The sequence below is a fragment of the Taudactylus pleione genome, unplaced genomic scaffold, assembly GCF_031769625.1.
Source record: "Taudactylus pleione unplaced genomic scaffold, aTauple2 ptg001137l, whole genome shotgun sequence".
Lineage (NCBI taxonomy): Eukaryota > Metazoa > Chordata > Amphibia > Anura > Myobatrachidae > Taudactylus > Taudactylus pleione.
In genome coordinates, this window is record NW_028285538.1 from 202,276 (window position 1) to 221,152 (window position 18,877).

At 43.4% G+C, this 18,877-nt stretch overlaps 2 protein-coding genes across 2 annotated transcripts in view; one reads left to right on the forward strand and one right to left on the reverse strand.

The window, feature by feature from the left end:
* Positions 1–13,290, reverse strand: part of LOC148453503 (plakophilin-4-like) — a gene marked incomplete at its 3' end in the record, with an annotated part of 213,306 nt that extends 200,016 nt beyond the window's left edge. Inside the window, exon 1 of the mRNA XM_088462009.1 lies at positions 13,109–13,290. The remainder of the gene's footprint in view (positions 1–13,108) is intronic.
* A 141-nt stretch (positions 13,291–13,431) lies between these two features.
* The window catches only part of CCDC148 (coiled-coil domain containing 148), a 304,783-nt gene continuing 299,337 nt past the window's right edge, over positions 13,432–18,877 (forward strand). The window contains exon 1 of the mRNA XM_088461987.1: positions 13,432–13,541. The gene's annotated coding sequence lies outside the window, so the exon portion shown is untranslated. The remainder of the gene's footprint in view (positions 13,542–18,877) is intronic.

Genomic DNA, 18,877 nt, shown 5'->3' on the forward strand with positions numbered 1-18,877 from the left:
GGTACAGTTTGACCGTAATCTCTACATGCTCATTAAATCCGGTAAAAAGTCACACACTGTATATAATCGTGTGTTGAACTAATAGACATGACTTTAAAAACAGCTAGACTATTCAATGGCAATTCCATCACTGGAGAACATACCTGACGAACGTAGAGCTATTAACTTCTAAACCACTGCAGAGCAGATAGATTTATCCAGAAATGTACACACTAACACAGTCAGAAAACATTTAAAACCGCATCAGAGCCAACCAGCATGTGCCATAACTCATACAGGCCCCTATCGTGCGATTTGCTAAAACACATTCCATTTGCGTTTATTGCAAACATCACCTCTCCCGGCACAGAGGAATGGGATTCCTCAGATGGCAGCAGCAATACATTTGAAAATGAAATAAATTAGGTTTCTTCAATGCGCACATAATGAGTTTCCTACCAACTGAGCAGCCAGACTCTGCAATACTTACAAGTGTTAGCACAATGTATCTGCAGAAAATAACCCTTCCTTCACTACCATTGGCTAAGGGCACATAGATGCATTGATCACCCTACGTATTTCAACCCCACGTAACCTGGAGCTAACAAGTTATATTTAGCAGAGACAGTAAGCAGTGTATTCCGGTGGCAATAACGCCAATACTATACCTCCCAACATGACCCTCTCCAGGAGGGACACAATGCTCTGGTCCTGGACTTCCCTGGTAAGAGGTGGGTCTGCAGCACAGTTCAAAATTCAAATAGGGGAGCCACACCAACTGTCATTTCACACACTGCCAAACATCACTGGCCGGGACTCACTGGCAGTTGGTGTGACTTCCCTATTTGAATTTTGTACTGTGCTGCAGCCCCACCTCTGGAGCCGCCACCAATCATAAATTACCAGGGAAGTCCAGGACCAGAGCATTGTGTCCCTCCTGGAGAGGGTCATGTTGGGAGGTATGTAATGCACACAAAGTTTGGTCCTGTGTGTTACTAGGTAATGCCTTATTAAATAACATATGTAAATAGCAGAGATGCACTGTAACCCACAGCAACCAAATACCATCTCTTTCAGTACATTAATGGAGGCAGACATTTTATGGGTTCAACCAATATAGCTTTATCTAGCCTATTAGTAGCCTAGGAAACAGTACAGTGAATATATGCCATTAAACTCCTCTGTGAGATCACTACTTCCCATCGAATTCTTAAGAGCACTAGGGGAGAGTGTAGAGAAGTTGCCCATAGCAACCAATCAGCTTCAAAGTAGCATTTATCAAGTATATTCTATAAAATGATAGGTAGATGATGATTGCTATGGGCAACTTCTCCACTCTTAAGAAAGCTTGATACATCTCCCCCATTATCACACATTACAGGACAAAAGTACAGCTTTCACAGTGTGTGTGTGAGAAACACACACTAAAACACATTATGGGAATACAGTAGTTTCGTGCACGAGTGCACGATCGGGTCGACATGTTAATTGCTTCAACGGGCACCGATTACTTATGGGAGCGCAAAAACGCAACTGAATCCCTCCCTATAAACAATACTGCCTATGTTAATAAAAATAATAGTTTGAACACAATACATTCAAATGATGAGCAAGTCCTCAAATTGCAATACAAATATCTATCACTATATACATATATAGTATCTAGCATTCTTTATATGCTTCTGACACAAGACTACCAATATACATTATTACAAAAGGACAAATCAACTCGAGCAGGGTTCAAGTGTTTAAAATACACACCATATATACAGTATGATCAGGGTTTACCTTGCCAGAAAGAGCTAGCAACATATACAGTGTTAGAAGCAGCATGCATAGTCTTTTCTGTACATTCTCATCAGCCAGAGACATTTCACAGGATAAACATGAGCACATTTTCCATAATTAGAAATAAAAGCACAACCCTTATAAAGCATATAAAGTGAGCTGTATGTAGTATCAGCACAATACAACGTTGGTACTGTAATATCATGTGATGTTTTGGGAAACTTTTTTTTTTCATATCACATGCTAAAATGTTTTATTAATGAGTTTTCTACTTTGTTTTGCATTCAGAAGCTTTCCACCCTACCAAGCCTTATTCACAATCCATGACACCCACAATAAAACATTTTGCACCCAAAGAACCACGTCTGGCCAAGTCAACCACATAGTGGTAGGTGCATTTCAATGTTCCGCCTACCGTAATAGGATATGTGTGCACAGCTGTATATCGCAGGAAATAGGGCTGCACATTGCCTTCAATTGAACTGGCCACATCATATCACAAGCGTAAACCATAAACCAGATCTACAGCACTAGATACAATACAGATCATTGACGTTCCTCTTTAAAAGTGCAGAGGAAGCCAGTTTCAGGGTTAAACTAATATTCAGTCTATCAATTCACTAGAACTAGCAACATCACTGTGGTAGGAGGTATAGTGAATTGATCTGCTGCATTTATTAATGAAATGTACTGAATGCACAATATGAAGGCTTCAGCTGAGCTTCTAATACTCTTTTGCTATACTGACATTTCCCCAATATTCCTTTGTATACTCATACAGTATGTACAGATATCAGTAGGTAAGACAAGTCTGTTTGCAGAAAGTAAAAAACACATTGTAATGGGATTGGAGCGCCTATTGAAATAGCTTTTAAATTGTCAATGTGCAACCAAAACGTAGTGCACGTAAATAAAACAAAGCATGAAACACTGTCAAGAGTACAAATTAGTATATAAAACAACAGAGCTCAATTATTTCAATGTGTAGCATTGCCACTAGGCTGTTATAGCTGGGCACCGCGTCCTACCCGATTTCAAAAGGGCAGAATGTACTCTGCTCTTTTGGCGGTGCCCTGCTAAAACAACTGCCAGGTGCCGTCCCTACCCGCGCCTAACCTAGAGTAAACACTACTGTGGGAATTAAACTGTTTTATCGCGGTCGCAGTTCCCGTCTAACGTGGTGGGAGCTATACAATTATTTTTGTGCGACCATTTCTTATCACGGTGGACGGGCCTAAATTGCAGGGGATTTGTCACATAAAGCGGCTTTTGCTGTCTAAAGTGGCAGTTAAGGCGCCCAAAAGCCCAGTTATCGCAAATTTCTGCTCGCAACAGAGGTGAATGTGAGCAGAAATCCACGATAAGTAAAAACAGTTCCCATCACTGTAGACAGGGGCTGCAGCCATAATAAAAAATTAAATTACGCACAGTGTGTTAATAAGGGGCGTGAAAAAAAGGGAATACTTCCAATATACAATACTTTTTGACAGAATTTAAGTACCGTATATACTCGAGTATAAATCGACCAGATTATAAGCAGAGGTACCTAATTTTACCACAAAAAACTGGGAAAACTTCATGACTTGAGTATAAGCCTAGGGTGGGAAATGCAGCAGCTACTGGCAGTATTCCCCCCCGGTAGTGCCCCCAGTAGTAATATCCCCCCCCCCCTGGTAGTGCCCCCAGTAGTAATCCCCCCCCCTGGTACTGCCCCCAGTCTGACAGACTCTCATCGGCTGCTAATTACAACAAACACACAGCTGCCATTGCCGGCGGCTGTGTGTTTGGCACTGTGTAGTGCTGACCGGCGCTACACACTCGGTGCAGCTGTGTCAGAGAGAGACAGTCTGCACCGCAGCTCGCTGGTCCTGGAGCATCACTCGAGTATAAGCCGAGGGGGGGCTTTTTCAGTACAAAAAATGTGCTGAAAAACTCTGCTTATACTCGAGTATATACGGTACTCACATATTACAGTTTATGGGCCTAGTGCAGAGTTTAATAGAAATCGAGGAGTCAGAACTGAGGTTCGTGGGTTCAATTCCCACTACAGCCCTTACTGTGTGGAGTTTGTATATTCTCCATGTGCTTGCCCAGGTTTCCACCAGGTGCTCCAGTTTCCTCAGACAGACCAAAAATATACTGGTAGTTTTTTGTTGTAAACCAATTAACCTAACCTTAGTGTGTATGTGTGAGTACATATGGTAGGAAACATAGGGCTCGATTCAATTCAGGGAGGGAGCTCCCGAAGCTATTCAATTCACTGCGCCGTTTAGTCCGACTAAAGAATTTCTTCTTGCACCCCTCTGCGGGTGCGAGGAGAAATCCAACAAAAGTTCAGGTCGCGCAGCTGTTTTCTTGCTTAGCGCAGTGCTAACAGATGTGCGGCGGGCATTTTAGTCGGAGAATGTTGAATTGAATCGAGCCCATACATTGTAAGCTCCACTGGCACATGGACTGATGTGAATGGTAAAATATCCTCTGTAAAGCGCTGTGGAATGTGTGTGCTATATAAATAACTGGTAATAAAGTGTTCCTGCATTGTGTGCACAGTAATGTGTATAGTCACCAGTACGCATTGTTGTACGCATCTTGCGGTGTGCCAGGCCCTTTGTGTACACTTTGTCTCCTGCCAGTTATCAATAGACTATCTGCCAAAGATACGCATGCAAAGAGGTTCATGTACACTTCTGTCCAATTCTCCATAGCCCGTAGTTCTATCAACACTTTTATTACATGAGAATGCCACCTTACGCCTTTACTGTCATCAGTGCCGACGCAATCAAAATGCGTACAACTCTGCATCGCCCATACTTGTGTGCACGCACAAGTCCAGAGCAAAAAAAATTGCAATATGTGCTCCAACAACAAGCATCAGTTTAACTCTGCATCAGTCCAAGAGTGTGTAATAGTATCATTCCAGCCTCCCGCGATATAAGACATCATAAAAGGGCTAAGGATTATTTCAGAAACAAAGATGTATATGGGTGCGCTCCTCAATCAGTTAATAGATTTGTGGTTAGCTGCACCAGTAGGATCTGCCACCTTCTAAAAGGAACAATAGAACAAACGTGTAGATGGAGCGCTTGTTTAAATAACCACACAAATGAATAAAAAAAAATGGATAATTTAATATATTACTATTACATATAACATGCGGTACTCAATGAGAGTAAGTCCATTTGAGACTTCAATCAGTGAGTACAATGTGCAAATTACTTATTCCACCACTGTATATATGTGTCTGAGCCCACAACTAAACGGGTGGATCAAGCTCAGTACCTAAGGCAGAAGCGTTTACCGGTGACATTTATTGCTAATCGGGGATAACTTTATTCACATATGTGCATCGAACATCTGTGACCTTAAAAGGAACTAGCACAAATTAAACGGAAGACATTTTGTGTTATCAACTTATTGTAGAGCTTGAACAGAATTTTGCACTACATTGTATCATTATTCTCCAGTTATTAATTAATATGTACCGCATGTTATATGCAATAATATATTAAATTATAAAAAAAATGTATTCATTTGTGTCGTTATTTATACAAGCGCTCCATCTCCACGTTTGTTCTAAGGATTATTTGTCATGTATTTTTTTCTCGCTCAGATTTTCACCTGCATAAATAAACTATGCTACTGCAGTAATGTGCCCACAAGCTGGAGTAATATTAACTCCGCAGAACACTACCCCACAGCGAAATCTTTATGTGCTTTGTCATCACAAGCTGGCACCACACTGTAAAATACCACTGGCACATCAAAGCTAATGATGCCCTTTTGCGCAGGTATTTATTAACACAAAATTTAAAAACACACAGACAGCTGCAAGAGTCATTGTTATCAGAAGACGAGTAGCATCAACAGATAAAGTAGGAGCGGACGCAGACACAGGTGCATTAGCAGTTCCGTGGCTTAAATCTTTCCCAGGGTATAATGAAGTATGTCCATGAACGTGATCCCGCCTAATCTCTCGGAGGCAGAGTTTGTCAGTTTTGCTACAAGCACAGCAGCTTTAACGCAGATCCAAGTGAACGGCTTTCTTCAATCATATGATTGGTTGCATTATTCAGCCTGTGAGATGCATTTGTTATGACACAGGTTCACTGCTGCTTAGCTATGGAATCTAGCCAGCATAATTAAATGATTATATCCAATCATGTGCGACCGGACATTCAAAGACATACAACACAATGAGCTTGATTCAATTGAACGCAAACTTAATAGAGCCGCGAGGGAGCTGCCGGAGCTATTCAATTCAGCACGCCGTTAGGTCAGAGAATGCCCGTTCTCCCGCCCCTCACGCCTTAAACAGGATGTTTAGACGCGAGAACGGCCATTCTTCCACTAAACTTCCCGGCGCGATGCTGTTTCCGCAGCGCTAAGGGCAGAAAACATCATCGCACTAGTACTTTTGTAGGACTTCTGCTCGCACCTCTGGAGGGATGTGAGAAGAAATCCTTAACAGCGCGCTGAATTGAACAGCTCCGGGAGCCATTTAATTTGCGTTCAATTGAATCGAGCCCAAAAAGTTCTCAACAACGTGAAACAAAATCTTTCCATCTTAAAGTGAACTGGTCTGCTACATATAATGGGGGCAGCCATTTTGTGTTGGTGGGTTGTACCAATATTCATGAGAAGGCAATTCAGCAGCACACTAAGTAAAAGCGCTGTTGCCGAGGTAATTTAGGGGTCTATTTACTAAGCAGTGTTAGGAGACAGAGTGAAAAGTGCTAAGAAAGTGATAAGGTGCCAGCCAATCAGCTCCTAACTGCCATCTCACAGGCAGTGTTTGAAAAATGACAGTTGAGAGCTGATTGGCTGGTACCTTATCACTTTACACTGTCTCCTAACACTGCTTAGTAAAAAGACCCCTAAATCCCACCACCAAAACTCACAGTGCAGGCAGTGTTTTGCTAAGGGAATCAATATCCACCCAATCAATTTACTAGGAACAAGTGACATCACTGAGGCATGAGGCTATACTGGTAGGCAGTACTCATGAATGTTGTTTCAGCTCAAGAGAAAAAAAAAAATGGCTGCCTCCACTGTGTGTAGGCAATGGATGCACTTTAAAAACTAGTTGTAACATACACAGTGTTAGCAGGCATTTTGTTGGCCCAATCAATATTCATAAAACAGGCTATCAATTCAGGGAACAGTGCCTTGGCAATGTTGCTTATTCCTAATCAATGGCTGGCTATAAAGGAGGAATTGCTCCTAAAGTATAGACGCCCCCCTGCAATGAGGTAATCACGGAAGGGCATGGTCAGTAACCTAAACTAGATGAGAATCGGTTGAGGATTCACATGTAGAGGCATTCCAGCAGCCAGTGAACTTGCAGTATTTGGCATAGTATTACCACCCCATTGTATAAGCTGACTTAAGTTGATATGTACACAATGATGGATCGTGGCCAGGTGTGAAGTCATCACTGTCTAGTCAGAAGGGAGCTAGGTGTTTGAGTCTGGTCTATATAAGGCCAGAATTATGACTCCAGCTCCCCTTAAATTCCCCCTGAAAAGAAGCTGCTCCCTACACTACAAAAAAAAAAAACTTAAGATCTTTGATCTCTGCACTACAAAAATACAGGAAGCCTTAAAAAAAACAAAAAAAACATAGGCTCCCAGGCGCCTAGGTAATAAGGATTTATCTCCTCAACTCTAAAATTAACTATTGCTTTACTGATTGTGTATATTTACATGTGTAATAGAATATATACAGTGAGTGATCAAATTATTATGACCACCGGGCGATTTTATGCAAAATAGCTATACCACAGATAATGCAGATGGATGTCTGAATCTGTATAAGAACGGAAATGAGAACGTGTACAGAGACTAATGAAGTGTATCTCTCATGAGATAATGGCTAAAAAACAATCTGACGGACTTTAAACATGGAATGATTGTTGGCGCTTGAGGGCGGCAGTTGTTAAAGTACATGCAGAGTGGACAAGCAGACAAAAAACAAATCTTGTGGTCGTAAACATCTAATGTATGCTCGAGCAGAACGGAGATTGGGCAGAAGACTTGTTCAGTCTCACAGACAGGCAACCGTTCATCAAATTATGGATAATCTGAATCTGGGACCAATTTAGATGGCCTCTCAATGAACAGCACGCCACACATTACAATGTATGGGCTACAGAAGAACACCTGTTCTGTCCTCTGCTGCAAACAGGGTGAAATTCCTCCAGTTTGCTCAGGAACACAGGAATTGAAAAGAAAATTATTGGCGACGGGTCATGTGGTCTGACAATCATGTTTTCAATTACACTATGCATAGCGTAGAGTGAGGGAGGATATGGAGACAACAGCATGAAAGTGTGGACCCTTCTAGATCTGCTACCATCAAACCTTCAGGGATTGGAAGTCGCAGTTTTTGCTAATAATCCCCATTAAACATACCAACAGTTAGTAGAATTCATGCCTAGAAAAATTCAAGCAGAATAAATGGCAAAAAAATGGCCCAACAGTTACCCTGTGGCCATAATAATGTAGCCACTCAGTGTATAGCATTCATTGTAAAAGTACTTTCAATTAGAGTGGAACAGTTCGGTTTTGGCTCTTCCCGCCAAATTTGGATCTCAGAACGTGGCAAAACTTAATCTTTCACAGACATCTCGACACAGATGTCCATAAAAGATGACGTTTTGCCTCATTCTGAGATCCAAGCCAAAACCAAATCTCTCATCTCTACTTTAAATTGTAAATCTACATACATGGTGAGTGTGGTTTATTTGTAGCAGGCATACATGTACAGTGTTAAACTGCTTTGAAACACAGGGCTTTGTTATTTAATGTGGTGAAAGGAATGTAATAGGCATGTGTAGAATGTGCTTGTTGGTAACAACAAGCCTATCAAGGAACAGTATATGAGAAAGCATGGGCATGATATTTATAATACATGCCATTACAATGGATATGCTGTATTGTCATGAACATCGTTTTCCTGCGATGTCACTTATGCCTAACGAACGGAGACTGTACAGTCATGGCCAAAAGTTTTGAGAATGACACAAGTATTGCGGCTTCAGTGAATTGCAGAGGTCTTGAAAAAGAAGGGTCAACACTGCAAATATTGACTCTTTGCATAAACTTACGGTAATTGTCACTAAAAGCCTTTGACACTTATGAAATGCTAATTTTACTTCAGTATACCATAGTAACATCTGACAAAAAAAGGCTAAAAACACTGAAGCAGCAAACTTTGTGAAAACCAATACTTGTGTCATTCTCAAAACTTTTGACCATGGCTGTATTCTCATGAACAGCAACTCAGTCTGCAAAACCCACTTCTCCACTACGAATAGGTGACAGTCTGATATTAAAGTGTTCGTGTCGCCTACATACATTGGACGCAGACATTTTTTTTTTTAAATGAACACATGGGAAGACATTCATGGAAAAACAAACTGGCTTCTTTCATGGTGTGTAAGGATTGGTTCACTTTAAAAGACTCCTTCTGAAAATCATGCTATAGGGCGACCCTGCTGTTTACTAAGTGGAGCTCTGGCTAAAAGTTTAAGCAAACTCCGGCATCAAATACAGCATTTCTTGAGAAGTACAGAGGTTACTTTTTTTGCAGCCAGCCATTTATGGAGACTTTGCAGTCAATGATAACCCTTTCAACAAGACACAGACCCCAGACACTGAGCACGGGTTGAAACCGAGGTTTACCCCTTTCACACCAGTCCCGGGTTTTCCAATATTCAGTGGGCACTTGGAGAAGATGTCATCTCTAAGGTCGCACCTTTCAGACTTGAGCGGGGTCAACGGCCCGGGTTGCAACCCCCGGGAAAAACCCTGATAGCAACAAAAGGTCACAGACCAAGGACTGCCAACCCGGGTCAGACATTTTTATAATAAAAAAAAATATATATATATATATATATATATATATATATATATATATATACACACACACACACACATACACACACACTGGACCCGGGTCGATACGCGTTCACGGGCAAAACCCCAGGTTTTTGGCTTGTGTGTGAAAGGAATAAGCAGGGTTTGTGAGTGCAACAATTATTACACAAATACAAAGAGGAAGGTACCTTAAAAAAGGTTGACAACTATACACAAATGTTCTCCACTATAGAAACGGTCCTCCCGCAACTTATACAATGTAATGCAAAGCCTGCAGTTTATGAAAAAAACTGTAGAAATTAAGCATTATATGAGGACATTGCCCCCGAAGTTTGTCTTAGAAGCGCAAACTATATTTCAAATATTAAGTGGCCAGTAAAATAGTTTGCTGTTCTCCCATCACTGGAAAGAGCAAGCAGCTTGTTGTTTTCTAATATAACACATAAAAAGGCTAATTTCTAGCACAATAACTTTCACGGAATCCATCAACACTGATGGTCGGGATAAAGTTCTCACATCTGAATGGTGTTCTCTCCGCAGCTACCAAAACCACTTCATAAAACAGCCGTCATTTATCCCAATAAACCCCTTTGTTACAGTCTTGTTTTGTTAAGTCGCAGTGCATTGTAAATGGGAATAAAGAACACTACACATCAGCATGTTTGGCAGGTTCTTTTTGTGTCCGTACTCTACCTCATTCAGCAGCATCACTGCATTCTGTAAGGGGATAAAAGGCTAGCGGTATGCATGGGGATCTGTAAATCTTGCCAGGAACTGTGGGCTCCTGTAGGGTCAATGTTTTGAATGGTAAATGACACACCCAGCAATTTAAGAGAATCAGACAGTTCTGTCTCCTCTCTGTATCCTGACACCACCCGTCTAAGAGAATTCCATGTAATATAGGCCAGTTATTTCTTATGTTAACATAACTGCCATATCAGTATCTACACCAGTGTAAAGACACACATTGTACAAACTAAATAAATACAATCTACAGGTGCTCACACAGGGCAAATCTCCATGCCAGTCCCAGACTGGTAATGCATTACAATCTTTAGCAATGAAAAGAATTGGCATAGAGCCATTCAGTAAAGAATGAATCAAGTCTGCATTTAATATAGTAAGAGACACCAGGGAGTTTTATGAACTAAAAAAAAAAAAATGAAATAAAATTATGCCATTTGGACTCCTGCTCAATTAACCCCCTGACAGCCAGAGGAGATTGTGACCTTCAGCAATCCAAAGAAAAAAAAAAAATCACAGAAATTTGCCAAGAAGTATAATCAGACTGGGCACATCGTCAAGGGAAAATAAAATCCTTAAAACAAGGGAGAACTGGGAGATATTCTTACGTTCTGTATAACTGCTTTATTCAGGATTATGGGGGGCACAGGTTGGGGCAAGGGTCTGCCCTGAGCAATAGGATGCAGACCAGATTCCTCCGGTACTGTACATGCTTAGCATTCTTGCTTCCATATAGCAACATACACACTTGCCTAGTCATCAGCTGGAAACAGCACCCTTCCGGTCTGCAAGAACCACACTGCAGCACTTGCATCCAGCACACAGCTAGAGTTGCTGCAAGAGCACCCCTAATTCACAGGATGATTGAGGAGAAGGGCAAAGGGTCAGCTGAGAACTCTGAGACATAATCACAGCCAGCAGAGAGCTGTCAGATCTCATCTGGATACGCAGCTTAAGAAATCATCACAGCTAATAACAGTGTGCAGAATTCAGTGGTGACCTTCATCATAGGGACTGGAGAGCACAGTAGCTGCAAGGTACAACGTGGAGGTATCAGAAGAGGGTTGGCAAAGAGGACATGCTGCAGGAAGAGCTCCGAGTATAACTTAATAAGCCATCAATGTAAAATGAGTAATCAATTTGGTGTGTATGCTGTGCCTATGCATACAGTCCCATCAAACAGGCTTGATTAAAGCAATCAAATTAGTAGTTCATGTAGGCATAGGGTGCTAAAAAGTGATTGCATCAATTAACAAAATACATATCTTTCTAGGCAACGGTTTCTGAGCCAGTTACTGCTGCATGCAACTTACTTCCAACAATATGATAGAAACAGATTATCCCTGAGCGTACAGTATGTACAGAAGTGCATTCAAAATATTTTATTTCTGTTATATCTCACTCTCTCTATAATACCAGGTGTGGCCTTTTTACTATGTGACAAGGGCTCATACGCCTTGGTTGTAAATGTCCATGAATCCAGGTGCTTAGTGTGGCTGTCCAGCATGTGCATGATAAGTGTGTCAGTTAGATATATGCACAGAGATAAGTGTGCTGGGTACACACATCCACAATGAGCAAGTGTGGCCAGTAGTGACATTCATTGGGGTGATACCTGGTACCACAAGCAATGGGGAAGGAGAGTGTAAGATGGGAGGTAAGTATGCCTGGTACACACAATAACAGCAGAGGGGGAGTAAGGGTGGCCAGTAGTGACATTCATTGGGGTGATACCTGGTACCACAAGCAATGGGGAAGGAGAGTGTAAGATGGGAGGTAAGTATGCCTGGTACACACAATAACAGCAGAGGGGGAGTAAGGGTGGCCAGTAGGGACATTCATTGGGGAGGTACATGGTACCACAAGCAATTGGGAAGGAGGGTGTAAGATGGGAGCTAAGTATGCCTGGTACACACAGTAACAGAGGAGGGGGAGTAAGGGTGGCCAGTAGACGGAGGGGTGTGTGCCCAGTAGGCACATTCATGGAGGGAGTAAGTATGCATGCACTAGGTAAAGCAGAAGGTAGGTGTGTCCAATAGGTGAGCACATCTCGCAAGCACATGCAGAAGATGTGTGTCTGGAAGACACATTCACAGAAGGAAAGTGTGCCTGTTAGTAAGTGTGCCCACTAATCACATGACCAGGAGATAAATGTGCCCTGTAAGCACATTCCCGGGAGATGAGCATGCCAGGTAAGTGTGCCCTGTATACACATGACCGGGAGGTAAGCAGATCAGGTAGGTAAGTGTGCCCTGTAAGCACATTCCGGGAGATAAGCATACCAGGTAAGTGTGCCCTGTATGCACATGTCCGGGAGGTAAGCAGATCAGTAGCTAAGTGTGCGCTGTCAGCATATGACCTGGAATAAATATGCCAGGTAGGTATGTGTGCCCTGTAAGCACATTCCCGGGAGATAAGCATGCCAGGTAGGTAAGTGTACCCTATAAGCATATGATCTGGAAATAAATATGCCAGGTAAGTGTGCCCTTTAATCACATGCCAGTGAGATAAGAATGACAGGTAGGTACGTGCACGGTGCTCCCGGATACCACGCTGGTCTAGTGTGACTTCTAGTAATAAGTTAGGTATAGTGAGCACAGCTCCCGGGATAGAGGAGTCTGCAGCAGGAACAGGAGAGAGGGGCGGGAGATAGACTCGCATAGTGTGATCCGGGTGTGCAGGAAGCAGCCAGAGAATGAGCAGATAACCAGCGCACTTACCTGCCGGCTCAAGTCTCCCCGGGCTCCGGATCCCACAGCCTCATGGGTGTCCCTAGGCACCAGCAGCCCCGCTTACCCCGTGTCCATGATGAGAGAGAGCTCAGCACCCTGCACCGAGCAGCAGCACACGGAGCAGCAGCAGCGCTGGCTCCCCCCAGTCTCTGACGTCACGGCGCAGCCGCGCTCTGCCCCAACCGCCATTGAAGGAGGCGGAATCCCATTGGAAACCCCCCTCCATCCTAACCCGCCAACCAGGTGCACGCCGGCCGTTGTCATCGCTACCGATGCTGTTGTCTCGGAGTGGGTGGAGCCTCGGGTGCAAGGGCTGGATGTTTATCCTGAGTCTATCGCGAGTCGCGACAGAAGATATCAATCCAGAGTTCCGACTTTCCTCCTCCACCCGAATAAACTGATGGGTACACGGATAAATCAAGTATGTAGTATCGCATCATCATACCCGATACCTGTTATATGTCCAGTGTATATCGCGACCGTGGGCCGAATTCAATTCAATGCGATGATGAATATCCGCGGGAGGGAGCTCCCGCAGTTATTCAATACACCGAGCTGTTTGCCTGGTTGGCAATTGGCTAAGTCAGAGAATCCCGGTTCTCGCGACTTAACCTTGGTGTTTTGTCGCTGCAACCGCTAAAGTGCCAACCGCGAGGCTTTTAACGCCGCGCTAAGCCGGCAAACAGCTCGCCCTGGGCACTTTTGTCGGATTTCTCTTCGCATCCCCAGGGGGTGCGAGAAGAAATCCTTTAGCCTGCCCAAACAGCGCTGTGTATTGAATAACTGCTGGAGCTCCCTCCCGCAGAAATTCATTTTCGCATTGAATTGAGTTCGGCCCAGTGGGGTAACTATAGCGGGTGCAAGGGGTGCTGCTGCTATGGTGTCCAAGCTGCATCTGTGGCCCGCCACACCCCCTGCCAGAGCCGTAACTAGACTTTTTGGTGCCCTGTGCCAGAAAGAGCATTGGCGCCCCCCCTATTTTTTAAATAGTGAGATAACACCCAAAAAAGGGCCATGGCCTCATGGGGAAGGGCCAGGGAAGAGATCGGGGAGGCCAGGAGATGCTGGTAAAAAATAAAAGGAAGCTACAAGTGAGAATGATAATAAACAGAAATTTACCAGGCCTGAACATCGCCCCCTGCCCTTTGGTGCCCTGTCCCACGGTACTGGTCACACTACCCTAGTTACGGCCCTACCCCCTGCACCCAGTCACGCACACAAGGTGGGCTGGTCCAGTCAGGGCCATCGAGGGGAGCCCCGGTGACAGCGATGTTGATTTGATGCAGGCTAGGCAGCTGATTACAGCTGGCGCATTGGCAGGCAGTCATGAAGGGACAGCTACACCGGTTGCGAGGCAATCGAAGGTCTCGGACCGGCACCAGATTCAAATTGCGCTGGCGCTGCCTGTTCATGTCTGCCACTGCCTGCCGGTATACCAGCTGTAATTAGCTGGCAGCCCGTCCCCTAATCCACATCTGCTGGCTGCTGATGATACACAGGGGGAGGCGAGACACTGCTGGAGGGACACGGGGAAGTGAGTCTTTGGGGGGGGAGTATAATGTGTAAGGGGCACTACTATCGTGTGTAATAATGTGTTATATGGGGCACTACTGCTAAGTGGTATAATATGTGAAGGGCATTATTGTGTGGTATAATGTGTAAGGGGCATTACTGTGTAGTGTAAGGGGCATTACTGTGTGGCATAATGTGTAAGGGGCACTACTACTGCATGGCATAATGTGTATAAGGGGTACTACTGTGTGGCATAACCTGAATGGGGTCTGTGTGGCATAACTTGAATGGGGTCTGTGTGGAGGAAAATGTATGTATTTTTTTACCTCTGGTGGCCCACAAAGTTTTAGTTACACCCTTGCATGCAAACACAGAGGTTGTGGATTAATATGAACTTGCATGAGTCATCTAGTTTGCCCCGACTATAAAAGGATACTTTTGAATCTTTCTCACCGGTTTTTGTCAGACTGCCAATTTCCACTGGAGCCAATCCCGGAACCTGTGTAGTTTAATGCCGCGTATCTTCGAAACGATTCACTCCATGAGCGATATTGTGTTGTGTGTTCCCGGCAGTGGTGTGCTCAATGTCCTTAATGTCATTGAGCACACACACTGAACGATATCATTAACGATATATCGTTCAGTGCCGGCACCCTCCCTCATCCCCGAACCTGCATAACCTGACGATATCGTCAGGTTGGACAGCTGGTTCGGGCGATGAGCGATGACGTCAACGACCAGCGGGAGCGCGCATCGCTGGTCATTGACGGCATATCCACTGGACGATATAATGAACGATATTGTTCAATCGTCTAGTGGATACATGGCCTAAGAGTGGTCCTTCTTTTTAGGGATTGTGTGCAAAAACCTAATCCTTGTCAAACTACACCACCATGCCAAATTTGGTGGAGTTAGGTCCATAACTCTGGCCGTGCATAAAGGACAAATAGTCAGACAGAGAGACACACTTTCTTACTTATTATATAGATGTAAGGAAAAACACTCTAGACCAGTGGTTCCCAAACTTTATTGAATCACGACACCCGAGAGTATTATCAATTTTTCCACGGCACCCCTGGGCCAAAAGTTTCTTATTGAGAAATTCAGCGAAAATGAAAGGAAGTAAATTGTGCTTATATTTCATAAGAACGATAACGATATCGATCATATCGTTATCGTTCATATGGTCCTGTTTTTGGGCCCTTCCAACCCATAAACGATGGTCGATGCGCGGGCACGGATGGTCGATATCGACCATCGCCCGTGCATGCAGGCCAACCTGGTTGATATCAGCCAGGTTAGCCTGGTTACTATAAGTACCCGCGATCATCAATCGCGTGTCGTTATAGTTGTTTGGTGGTGGTGCATGTGCTGGATGTTCGACATCGAGCATCCAGCACATGCAGGATGATCAGACAACGATATCTGATCGTTGTGTGATCGCTCCTCGTACGGAGCTTTAGGATCAGTTATGTGGTGGATGGTGCTCTCTTCTGTCTGCATATTTTTTGATTGGCAGTCATTAGCACTGGTTTTGCCTATCACACTGACTAAAAATCATTTATTTGGTACTAGACCACCAACACGAGGCACCCCTGCAAGTGCCCTACGGCACCCAGTTTGGGAACCACTGCTCTAGACACATGGCAATTGGCCACCATATTAAGCAGTCAATGCTTGCACATAATGTGTCTACAAATACAGGCATAGCCATTTCTAGACACCTTTGTTCAGCCAAATGAAATAGTGATCATAAACAGTGATCATGTTGACAGTTATAATGTTGACATGAAAACATATCGACATGTTCAGCATGTCGATTCTCAGCATGTCTACAGTGATGAAATGTCGAAAAAAAAATGTAATGTATACATAACACTAACCCCTAAACCTATCCCTAACCCTAATGCTAATGTCAACATTTCTACTATGTTGACATGTCATATGTTGACATTTTGTCCATGTTGACATAACTATCGACATTATGAATGTTGACATAGTGGTTGCCGACAATGTAACCACATACAATTTGGATGCAATGGTAACTCATTTTCGCATTGCATGATTCGATGTTGGAAGCCCTTCCAGCATTCAATGCCGGGTTTCCGATATCCATCCATAATTTGAAAGTCTTGAGGCCCCATCCATAAATCCATGTGCAGTACAAATATTGGCGTCTCGTCAAATAAAACACTATATTTAATACTAGGACCTGCTAACAGAGCCGTAACTAGACTTTTTGGTGCCCTGTGCCAGAGAGAGCATTGGCGCCCCCACACCACCCCTCCCCCATTATTTAAATAGGGACATAAGATAATGCACCTGAAAAAGGGTCATAGCCTCATGGTGAAGGGCCAGGGAAGATATAGGGGAGGCCAGGAGATGCTGGGGATAAAAGAAGAGGAAGCTACAAGTGAGAATGATAATAAACAGGAAAATTGATAGGCCCAAACAGCGTCCCCTGCCCTGCGGGCACCACCCTAGTTACAGCCCTGCCTGCTAATTACAGGTTACTTTCATATTTAGTAATAGTATTACTATTTCCTTTAGCAGCTACGCAGAAGGTTAATGTGCTTGTGTTAGCCACACCCCCTAATTGAAGCAGCCATGTTTTTTTAAAACTGATTGATTAAACAGATATTAACTGTGTTAATACATCAATTATTCTAAATTTAACCCCCCCCTTTTTGTTTCACTTTTTTCATTAGAGAAGATAAATTACTGCCTATACTAGACGAAAGACATACACAAAGCCATGGCCATTATTGGCTGGCCAATATCGTTAATATAACTGACACATTTTTTTCTATTATTTATATAGAATATAAACCACTATAAGAAAGCAATATATATTGTAATACAATAAGTGAAAGCTACACAAAGACCACATACTGTATTCCCAATATTTAAACACAGTATTAATTAGCCTTAACTAACAAGCCACTGTTCATTTATCAGTTCCCATATTTGTGGAAGTTTAAGCCGGATTGTAATAAGTTCCGACTTGACAAAAGTGCAGATTTTCCAAGAATTTTCCTTTAGAATTTAAAGCAGCAATTTTTTAAAGACAAAACCAGGGTGGTTTTACCTTTAAAATAATTGTCACTTTAAATCCTTCAGCAAAATGGCAGAATAAAATGTACACTTTTAATAAATTAGGACCTATTGCATTCCATCCAGTGTGATGTACGACAGTATAAAATTATCAAAATATACTAAGGTTATCTACATGTGACCTCCCCTCTCTAAGCCACACCCACTATGTGAGTACAGTGAAATAATATACTTTTTAATGTAGCATGCCATAACAAGACAGATCATACTTTCAGAATACTTGCCGAATGTTGGGACCCCCCCCCCCCCAGCCCTATGCTACAGTAGGTGCATGTGAGCATATCTCTGCACAGCCTGCTATCCCATCAATGCATCCATGACACGCGCTCGCTAAACTTAGCCTTTGTGTGAACACCTCATTACTGGGACAGCAGCGGTGTAGCCCCCTATGCTCTGGGTAGCAGCACCGCTCGCCCAGTGCTGGAGTAAGGGCCATATGGGCCTAGGGCTGAAAATGTTCAAGGGCCTATCCTGAAAAGGGGAGGAGCTGTAACAAGCGCTGTGTGGATGTGGCCAGTGCCACGTGGGTATGTGCACTCCCTACACTATCAGTCCCACTGTCTCCCTGCTCATAGAAAAATAGAGAAAAATTTATAATTTTGTGAAAAAAACTCAAAAAACAATTTCAAAACTTAATAATGATTTATGGTTCAGCTAGGCATCTCGTCATCATCATGCTGTTGATGGGCCTATTATTATGTGGAATCCTGGTACAGGAGCTCCATCCGCCCCATTGTTAATCTGGCCCAGCGCTTGTCCACCCCTAGACACTGCTCATCCAGCCCTGGTCAGTCAGGCCTGTGTACAGCTAAATATTGGGGAATGATCCTGACACTCTAAACAAGTGACTTTTGACCAGAAGAATATAGCCAAGAAAATATTTCTCTCAGTGACTTCTCTATGGCATATTTCACACTTTCTAGTTAGGTGTAATCAAGATAATTAATTTTGTTTAAAGGAACAACCAGGGTCAAATCCTCCTTTCAGACTAGCGGACCCTGTATTGCAATCCGACAACCTGTCCAGTATTCTTATGCTTGCTGATCCCAGATGAGTAGCATCCGGAAAACCCCACTACGTGGCGTCAGTGACATCACTGCCAGTGCGTCAGGGTGAGGGAATGAATGAATG